Source organism: Haliotis rufescens, unplaced genomic scaffold (genome assembly GCF_023055435.1).
Source record: "Haliotis rufescens isolate VD_foot unplaced genomic scaffold, xgHalRufe1.0.p SCAF_48, whole genome shotgun sequence".
NCBI lineage: Eukaryota > Metazoa > Mollusca > Gastropoda > Lepetellida > Haliotidae > Haliotis > Haliotis rufescens.
Genome location: NW_025964201.1, coordinates 2,702,808 through 2,713,864, shown reverse-complemented (window position 1 = coordinate 2,713,864; position 11,057 = coordinate 2,702,808).

The following is an 11,057-nucleotide window of genomic DNA, read 5'->3' as shown; positions in this document are numbered from 1 at the left end:
GAGCAAATGTTTTCCAAGTAGGGATGTGTTTTCAGAAGGGGAATATCCTAGTAACTCTCTATTCCTTTAAAATAATGGGCCTCGGCTCCATTACTTTTAAGGAATGGAGTTTTACTTGGACATACCTCTCTTCCTACATATTGAAACACAATATCGTGTTCAAATGCATTATAGAGACAATATTTTGCATTAGTTCATGATGTGTTTGAGCACACATATCGTGTGTAACTCTATGAAAAAAGCAACAAAAGTAGAACTGGCCCATTACAATAGTCTACTATTGTTAGTTTAAAATTGTGCATAACTACCTACTGGTAGACCCTTGAAGATGCATGTCATGAGAGGCAACATGAAGGGACAGGCACATGCACATGCACATGCACAATACAATAACTTCATATTTATCCCTTCTGGTTGCAGATTCCTGGTGGCAAAATTCAAAACCGAAAGGGCCCTTATGTCTTCGATTCCCACCAGTATTTTAAACAGGCTATGTTAACAACTCAAGTGTTAATTTTTAAAATCTTGTTTCTGTTATATAAGGCCACTATTTTAAGAAATCAAATGCTTTTCAATTTTATTTTGTTTCATTGCCATGTTAACATATTAATTATTAGCCTTTTATAATCGTGTTTCTGTTAAATGAGGCCACTTATCTTAAAGAAGCCATACACATTTACTCGTAAGTTCCTTTCAATCCTTTATTGTTCAGTTGTACCCTTTTGAGGCGTTGTGCTTGCTTCGTTGTATACTCATTCGTGGTTTGTTACATTTCATGATAACCTGTATTTGTGTGTGTATTTATGTCACATGTTTTTAAGAACTTTTCTAAATTCCCAAAATTCCAAATTCAATTCCAAAATCTCTGATTTAATTCTAAATATAAAATCCTTATAAATATAATCAACACAACCCTTTTTCATAAACGTAAGAGTGTACCGTTCTGACTATATCATGAGCATGTGTTTATGAATCCCTATCAAATAGTGATGATACCAGGTGTTCGCAAAAGGGCTGGCATATCCTTCTCCGCAGGTGCCCCATGTTTCGATTAAGATACCAGGAATGATTAGTTATGGCTTCATTATTTTTAAACGTAATTCTTCATTCAGATAATTTGTAATTTGTAATTGGAATGTTGGCTCTCATGACGTAGCAGATACAATTCGTGTTCAACGCTATAACGTTTTATCCATGAAAGACAAAGCCACAATACTACAGGTTTTGTGTCAACGAAACTAAACTTTTCTTGGTGAGGAATATGAGTACTGTGATTTTTGTCTGCAACAATGTGTTTGGCTTAAGAACATGTTCAGCTGAAAGAAGATACTTCTGTTGTTCATTTTATCGACAGTTATACGCTTTACACCAAATCAAACAGGTTTTGTCAGTAATATCATATGGTAATTGACCCAAAATATCTAATATGGCGTCAAGTATGTTCGTTAATGCTATGTTCTTTAAACAATATGAAATGACTGATAAAGATATTTGCTATTTATAAAAAACATTATGTCGCATATACAATCACACAACTACTCTCTGTAAATGAAACATTGTTCTAGATATTTGATGGAATGAAGACTCGTCAAATCTGTTTGTGAAAATAGTACAACTTGAACGAGACTCTGAATTAGTTGACCAGCATAGATATGCATTCAAGGTAGTGCCTGGACTGGACTTGTTTGAAAAATAAACCAATACCTGTTAACACAAAAGAATAGTTCATTTGTGTCCTCAGCACACTTCACCCGTTTGCTCGAATCCCAAATCACACTGATTGTTTGTTAGCATCATCTCTGGGATCATTCTGTCTTCACAACAACTAAACCGTGTTACTTCTTTCCTCCTAGTTTCCACATGACACACATTGATGTGACAATAAAAGCGACAAAACCCTTTCCGTTTTCACAAACAAATCTCTGCTAAAAGCATAGTCGATTGGATATTTGCCATTTATACATTTCCGTTCATCAGAAAGATATACATTCTGTGGCACATACACATAAAATATGTGCAAAAAGCAGAGTCGATTGTACGATTCCGACTATGTCTTGAGCATGTGTTTATTAATCACTATCAAACAGAGATGATTCAATTTGTTCACGAAAGGAAATGTTAAAAGCTGTCTGCCATAGGATACATACAAATGATAAAGTTATACTTTCGCCCAATTTGTGAAAGAGTATATAAACTGTTTCCTGGTTTGCATATCGAGACACCAGTTTCACCAAACTACAAGTAAGTGTTTGACCATTTGGAAATGAGGACAATCTTTCCTCTCGTTTCTATTATCATAATGTTCAAATGTGCGTCCTGGATTATATTATTTCACATAATTAAATATTCTTTTCGAAGTGTGCACGGGTACTGTATGTACTAATATCCTTTGCATGACTATGGAAACAGTCTGACGTACAGAAATGATAAAGCAAATAATTACTTCCTTCAACACTCGGCAGATTACATTCCCAGTAGGGCAGAGTTGAGGTGGCACGGGTGTCGAGATGGACGTTGTCAGGTGGACTCTTGTGACAGTGATTGTCATCTCTGTTCAGTGTGGTATACAAGGTAGTCCATTCCATCTCAAAGATTGATGTACAGGTATGTGTCAGTACAGGTGAAACGCCTAATGCATTTAAAAATTATCGCATGCAAAGAGAAGACCTGTATTTGTTTAATGCTCTGACATTTACTTTCGTTGATTAATGAATGAATTGAACATATGTTATGACTGAGAGAGAAGACACATTCGCCAATACTTTCACCAATTGTGCTCCCCTCCTTGTTGATCTGCTATGCATTTGAAACGAACAATTTGATTGGATTGGCAAAATGAAAACAAGGAAATTTGGCCTAGGCTTTTAATTTAAGTTTCATTGATGATGTGATATCGTTTATTAAAGGTCAAATATCCACTTTCCTTGCTTCCCCCACCTGAACGAGAAATAAAAGAGATCAGTCAAACCACCTCATCTGTTTCATATTTAAGATCTATGCATACAGACTGAAAACGTACAATTGACTGCTTTTAGCAGAGATCGCCTATAACTATGAATGTTTGTTTTCTTCATTACTCAGTGGTAAAAGAAAAGGAACTATGTTAATATTTACCAGTGTGATAATGCATTGGTGTGTTCAATTCCCATGCATTTAATATAGATCATGTACATCTGGTAACACGATCGTTTATCTGTTAAAGCTGCAGAACGTTGTGAAGCTTCAATGAAGTGGATTGAAAAGAATGACTTCCTGAAAGAAAGCACGTGTAAGTACCACTCTGTAATAAAACAAGGTGTGTGTTATACTGATATTAAACACTACTTATTATATAACAGCGTTAGCAAAGTAGTTATTACATACTACATATATCACGTGTACATTCATTAGGCATTCCGGACAATACAGCACAAAGCATACAAGGAATTCTTTCTCTGTTATATTGTTAGGGTAAATGCTGTAAAATTACAAGCGACACAGCCGCTACATATATAGAGGTTAACACATTTCGGCCAAATCCAACTTTTTTTATTTGTGGAAAAGATTTCAAGCCGCAGAGGCCTGCAAGCACAGATATGGCTACTGATCCCGCTTGGCTAGGCCTCGTGCCCTCGCAAAGTTGTTTCGAAATTTATATCTCCAAAGTTGCCAAAACTTATAAAATGCCTTAGCTACGTCACAGTTAGACACCGATTTTCCGTATATTAGACTGCATTTTGATAATGATAGCAATTATCCCTGTAGTTTATCCAGATTCCCGATTGTTAATTCTGACTTGATCGCCGAATGACAAGGGCGACGCCATGTTTGTTTATAAACACTGAAAGTAGTCCCCACTTGACCTTTGATATTTGCATCTCTATCCGTATATGGCCCCAACGGTTATCGTTTTTATCCGTTGGCTTTATCCTGCCGAGAAACCTACCCATTATATGATAAATCGATACATCATGCTCACGAGTAGTGTTAAAAGAGACATACATTCAGTTCTTGAGGAGAATGTTAGATTTTGTAGCCCCTAGTCAAGGGCAATTTTATGTGAATGTTTAAGTTAGTCCTTCGGAGATACGCACTGATACTTACTAGTATGACAATTACATAATATACACAAATTACAACATGAAAGTGAACAAGTTAGAGTTATTTGATCTGTCTACCTTCACTTTTATGTACTATACAGGCAGTCTTGATATGTGTGGAACACCAGACTCGAGAAACATAACAGTCAACAGTCCTCTGTATCTTCATTCTCCGGGATATCCCAAAAATAAACCTAGCAGTGGAACCTGTACCGCCAACATAAAGGGATTTTTTTTGAAAATCATTCGCGTTGATCATCGCCAGTCAAAAGGGCTTCTGACCGTCACAGCTGATGGAATCTGGAGTCACTTCAACAGGTCGAAGGCGATGACTGACGAAACACTCGCATTAGCAGAGGGAGTTTCAACTTTGAAAATTGAATATAATAACATGGGTTCTGAAATGAACGTGGTTGTCAAGGTTACCAGTATGTATATCCTCTCTTCTATATTGTTATACGCATTAATCCTTTCTGGTATCAGCACGGGGGGGGGGTGGGGGGGGGGGGGGGGGGGGGGGGGGGGGGGGGGGGTGGGTGGGGGGGTGGGGGGGGTATGGGGGGGGGGCACGGGGGTCCCAGTCGTCTAAGGCGCCGCAAGTCGCTGTCCAGAGTTGCGTCCCGTGGGCACGCGAGAAACCTATGATTGTAGGTTCGAATCCCGGTCCGGCCCGGCCCGTGATATAACCGGAATACTTGTGGCGTTAAACCAAACTTACTCACAAACAGGAACAGGTTCACTGAAATGTAGCCAGAGAGTAAAGTTTGACCTGCTCATCGATATCGACATCAGGAGGACATAAACAAATGCCCAACCTTGTCACTATCTTTCCATCGGGGGATTGAGCATATTGAAAGCAGGTGTTACAATGTTCGTTTGTCTGTTATGCACGTAGTTGTTCGTATTCGTGGCATACGTCGTTCTATCACGTGTGGTAAAGGTATTGTGATAGTTGTGTCCCGAATATTAATATTGTTTCATCTCTAGGTATCGGATCCATGTGTGTAACGCTCACTAGAGAGTCAGAAACATCCCGCATACCTACGTGTCTCCCTCCACAAACACCTGCAGCTACAGAAAGTACAGCGAAGAAGATCACAGCAACAGGTGAAATCACCGCATCAACACTATTCTGTAATAAAACAAAACAACACATCAACAACCGCATCACCCATAACATGTAATTAAGTTAGTATCTAAGTAGAACATGTTCAGTGCCCGTCTGGCGGAGCAGCGTGATAAACTCGTTCATTCATATATGCTAAGTATTCCCTAGGATATTCTTTCCCTTATCACATGGCATACACATTTACAGACATGTCTGATAATATCAAAGGATAATTGTCACACAACATGTATCTTTACCATCCGTGTAGGAATCACAAGCATAAAGTATTTTGCCATTCATCTTAAAAAAGACACCGACCTTTTGATTTACATGACACAGTATATTTAATTATCGACAATATAAGATTTTATTTGTGTATCTGCTTGTCCCAGCATCAACACCTTGAATAGTTTTTTTCTCAGATGTTGAGGAACATCGGTTATGGATTTGTTCAGCTTTCAGCTGGTCACAATAACAACATTTAAGAGGACCTGAGTGCCAGGATTGTTCCCCTGATTGGTAAACATGATCATGTAATCTCTGTTTGAAATGTGTAATAAACCCGGCATGATTTCCTATTTCCTGGCTACTCCAGAAAGAGAATAGACACCAAAACCTATGCACCAATGACTTAGTTGCTATACCTATGTTACAGAAACTATTGGATCACTCACAACAACAATACAATGCTCTTCCTAAAACACAATTATTTTATATGAAACAGTGAAGTCACTACAATTGCCACATCATACTCAATATTCTTCCCAATATAACAGTATTCATTTAGTACAAGATTTCTTTGGAAGACAATCAGCGGTATAGATCAAAGGAGTTGTTATTACAGAGCCGACGTTTTGGAGACGACGATCATCTTGATGTAGTTTTAATAGTTGCCATGTGTTGATGTAGTTGTAATGGTTGCCATGTGTTGATGTAGTTTTAATGGTTGCCATGTGTTTATGTAGTTGTAATGGTTGCCATTTGTTGATGTAGTTGTAATGGTTGCCATTTGTTGATGTAGGTGTAATGGTTGCCATGTGTTGATGTAGTTTTAATGGTTGCCATGTGTTGATGTAGTTTTAATTGTTGCCATGTGTTGATGTAGTTGTAATGGTTGCCATGTGTTGATGTAGTTTTATGATACTACAAGTAATTCATTGGTTGCATTTGCAGATACTGAAACAACCTCAACATCTTCACAAGGGATGACCCGACAACCTCCACAGCCGCCCCAAAACGCAACCCCATCAAGTGCACCAAAGCAATCGCCAACAACAACCACGCAGCCCGCAGCGCTGCCAACACCAACAACCTCATCAAGTGCACCAAAGCAACCTCCAACAACAGCCTCACCAACTGCACCAACGATGACCAAACATCCAAGTAGGACAGAAACACTTCTTATTGTCTATATTTAATGAAGATGAAAGAAACATGGACTTGGTTACCAACATTGATGATTTGGTAACAGAATGTTGAGCTCAATACATAAGACACTTGGGTAGATGTTAGATTTCTTCAGGATAAAAACATGAGATAGCATCGCGGATCTTGAATCCAACAAATTCTTGAACACATGACCTGTCATATTTCATAAAAACAACAAAAAACAAAAAAACTGCTCTCCAGATATATGGTTCATATAAATTTTGAAAATAGTTAACTTACTCAAAGAAACTTATCATTGTCCGCACAAGGTTGCTGAACTAGTTGTACACGTCACTGGAGTAGGTTGTCAACATGTTTACATTTTATTGGACCAGGTTGCAAATAGTTATACTTAACAATTGAGTTGTTTATTAACTAGTTATATCAATATCACAGAAGTAGCTTGTCAACTAGTCATACATGACACTGGAAGAGGTTGTCAACTTGTTATACATGATGAAGGTAAATGGAGCTGATGTTGATAGAGATGCCTTAAGCATATAGGCGGTGTTTCTTGTTACAGATACCGTCGTGATAGCAGGGACAATTGCTGCAGTCATTGGTGTGGGCGTTCTCGTCATAGCCGTGGTTGCAGTTTGCAGGTAAACATTTAGGAGATATGATGAAGTCCCATTTTAGAGTAGATACCGCTTTTGTTAATTTTGAACCGAGCGCTTTGGCAAATGTATAAATAGTTTAACATTTAGATTGCTACATCTTTGCCCGAGACTTGTGTGTATAGTATTTATTTCACGCTTTCCATAACTGAAATAATATGGAGATTTAATAACATTTGGAAAAATGCTTATTTTTAATTCAGCTGCAGAATAACTATTTCTAACATTTTCATTTCGTTGTTGACGAGAAATAATTGAAACATGTTCAGTCCGTTTCGTATCTTGAGATAACGTGACCCCAGGTGTTTTTGAGTTTCTACGTGTTCAATGGCACTGTTGGCATAATAATTAGTTGGATAATCCCGTACCTGTTTGTGACTGAAAACCATCTATTTTTGTCTTGGTTGGATTAAAATTTACAAGCTATGTGCTTGTCCACTGATGAAGGGAGAGGATATCTTGGTTTAGTCTTTTTTCAAGTACAACCATATAAGTAGATGAAGTTCCTATACATGTATCATTGGCGAAAAACCTAGTAATATTTTGAAGCTGATCAGTAATATCATTTATGTAAATTGGAAATAAGAACGGCCTAAGTACAGAGCCCTGTGGGACCCCTGCATTGGAGATTTTTTTCACTTGATAAAATACCATTAATAAATCCTTTTTTGGCAAAAAGCTGACAGATAACTACGACACCAAGTTAATAATTTACCAGTTTTAACATATTGTTGAAGTCTATGCAATATACCTTTATGCCATACCCTGTTGAATTCCTTAGAAACATCACAGAATATCATACAAAAATAGTCATGATCATCAGACGAATTTCAAATGTGATGATCAATTTCAATTAGTTGATATGTATTACAATTGTTTGGCATGAATTTCGACTGATATGAGGAAAGTAGTTTATTCTCCAGAAAGACATTCAAGACAAGATAACAGTGAACTATGCCTTTATTTGGAATGGTGGGATATAAGGCATTTCATGAACTATTGCGTAAAGGATTAGCTATCATATAATGGATAGTGATAAAGTTTTAAGTAATCTGTGGTATAGGTTGTCGGATCGCTTGCTTTATTTACCGTTAGGGACTTTATTAGATCTGATCACATAGTTTAACAAATGGTGGTAGCGAGGCGCCTTCATCATCAACATTGAAAACCGACGTAAAATAATCTTTGAGAGCTTCATCTTTATCATAATCAGAAAATGTTTCATGTTCTGTGTTGTTATTAGTAACTAGGGGTTGGATCACGATGCTGGCTGAAGACTCTTTAATCAAGGGACGCAGGGACGAGTTTCTAATAATTAAACTACTTTCCTTGATTTGTGTAGATACTAGTTCATCTAAGTTTAGATTAAAAAATTCCTTTGTAGCTTTCTTCAAATCATTTATTATATTTCTTTGTTTTCTATATTTGGATAAATCGTGTTCATTGCAATGTACTAATGGGATCGGGTTTGTCAGGCTCGCTGACTTGGTTGAAACATGTCGTCGTATACCAATTTATACTCATGATATCAATCACAGGGTTGTCTGGACCAGACTCGATAATTTACAGACAGCCGTCATATAGCTGGAATATTGCTGAGCGCGGCGTTATAAACAGTCAAACAAACAAACATTGCATGTTCGTCTGGCTCTTTTGTCAGCTGATGTCTTATTCTGATTTCTCTACATAGTTCAATATCAAACGATAATTTATCTGGACATGGATAAACGTATACAGTTTCAAAATGTGAACAGAAGAATATCACATATTACATAAGACTCGCAGCTATTAAACGAACTCATCCAATCAGTTGATTCAATCAATTCAATTAACTGAGCATAGTCACCATTGTCATAAATCAGAACCTCTCTAACATAGGATCTTTAATATCAGTGCCGTTCGCCGGCGAAACAACAACCCCCTGGTGCTCACTGGTATCCGTGCTGAATTCGACAACACTCGACTCTATACAATTACAATTAATTACTGATAACAATAGGGTCAAGCAGAGTTTGTGAATACTCAGTGACGCGTGTCGGCTCTTTAATTACATTAGTGAACTCTTTCTATAAAATATCGAGCAGATGATGAAGGTTGCTGTTGAGTAAATCTTCGTTAAAATCACCGAGTAGAACAACGTAAGGCGTATAACGTAGAGCAGTTTCAAGTGAGTGTTCTATTTGATCCCAATAAAACACAGGGGTGTCAGATAGTCTTTACCACGCACATTATAATAATCCCTTCTGAGGCAAGAAAACCTCGAAACACATATTTTCATAATTGTATGGTTCTAAATCTTCCCTACGTTTAACGTACAACAATGCCGAGACATATACAATGACACCACCACCTCCTATAAGGAGAAAGAAAGAGGTCTATTTTCAGGTCATTATTGTTTAAAGAATCATCAAGGTGTTTCTCTAAAACATACTATTTCATATTCAGAGATTTGCCCAGCAATATGAGGTAGTTTATATCGTACTCTTCTTACATTTAAGTGAAACATGGATATTTCCTCATTGTCCAAGTTTACTGAACCAGGACTAGCATTTCGCTCAACATCTCCAGCAATAAGGAGAAGTAGGATGAGGATTGGTAGTATATATTGGAGTTAATGAAAGATTATGCCGAACAGAGATATATTTGAGAAACATCATGAAATAACCAACTACAGTGGGCAGTGGATGCTTGATTGATAATATGGAATATCTTCCTTTCTCGGGTGAGTTGAATAACATTTGTTGTAATGCAATCCTATCGATACTCTGTACGCACTCACATCAGTCAATTGCTAAACAGGAAAAACTTATTATCCAAGCAAGATCACCAACGGGTTTGTTATTGATTGGTTTATGTGAATTTAAGTTAATTTGTCTTTTTCAAGTACGAAACATCTACGGAATACAGAATCTCAAAGTTTTATAATTAAAACGTGTGTACATTGAACCACTATAAAAATAAGTAAATGAAGGGTATCAATATGCAAAGACCTACTTGTGTGTGCATACAACACCAAGACGTGTTTCACACATGTCAATGATCATTTGGTTCAGTTGAGCCTAATCACTTGTAACAGGAACATACATGAACCGTAAAGAGTGAAGTGTACTTTTCAAGTTCCTCACATCTGACTTCAGACTGTTCAAGTTTCGACTCTGTGGTTTCTGGTTTCCCTGGAAGTTCATGAATCGAGTTTGTTTGAGGGCGGATTCCTCCATCCTTTTAAGGATATCGGACATGAGTGTAGGACAAATAAGGGTATCAGTGTGTTGAGGAAAGTTTCATTAGATATTGCTTGAGTCTCGAGCACTTCGTCCTTTGTTTTTCAATGTTGCTAATGAGGGCGGATGTGGCGATCTTACAGCTCGTTCGAGTGTTTCCTCATCCTTTTAAGGATTTCGGCCATTAGTTAAGTAACAATGATGGGTATCAGTTTGTTGAGGATCGTTTCGTTTGATATTGCTTCAGTCAGGGCATCGGACGTTTCGTTCTCGGTAAAAGACTCACCCTCACTTGAGAAGATGTGTTTTGATCTTTGAATTTGGTGTTCGAGTCTGGTCTCCTCTTGGTTGACTGAGTTGACTGACAGGAGTTTGCGACGCCATGTTGGAATCCATATTGAAGTCAGAGTCAGTCCTTAGTATGATTGTAGACTGATTCTCTATGTTTACTGTGGTAACTGGCAGGCAATCAGAGACACGTTTTGAACATCCATGATTAATCACAGTCGATCCGTAGTGAGGTTACAGTGCAAAATATAATCATAGATGTTTAAGTTTATTGTCGGGTCGGAGCACTGTCTTCACCACGGTCATGGTGCTAACA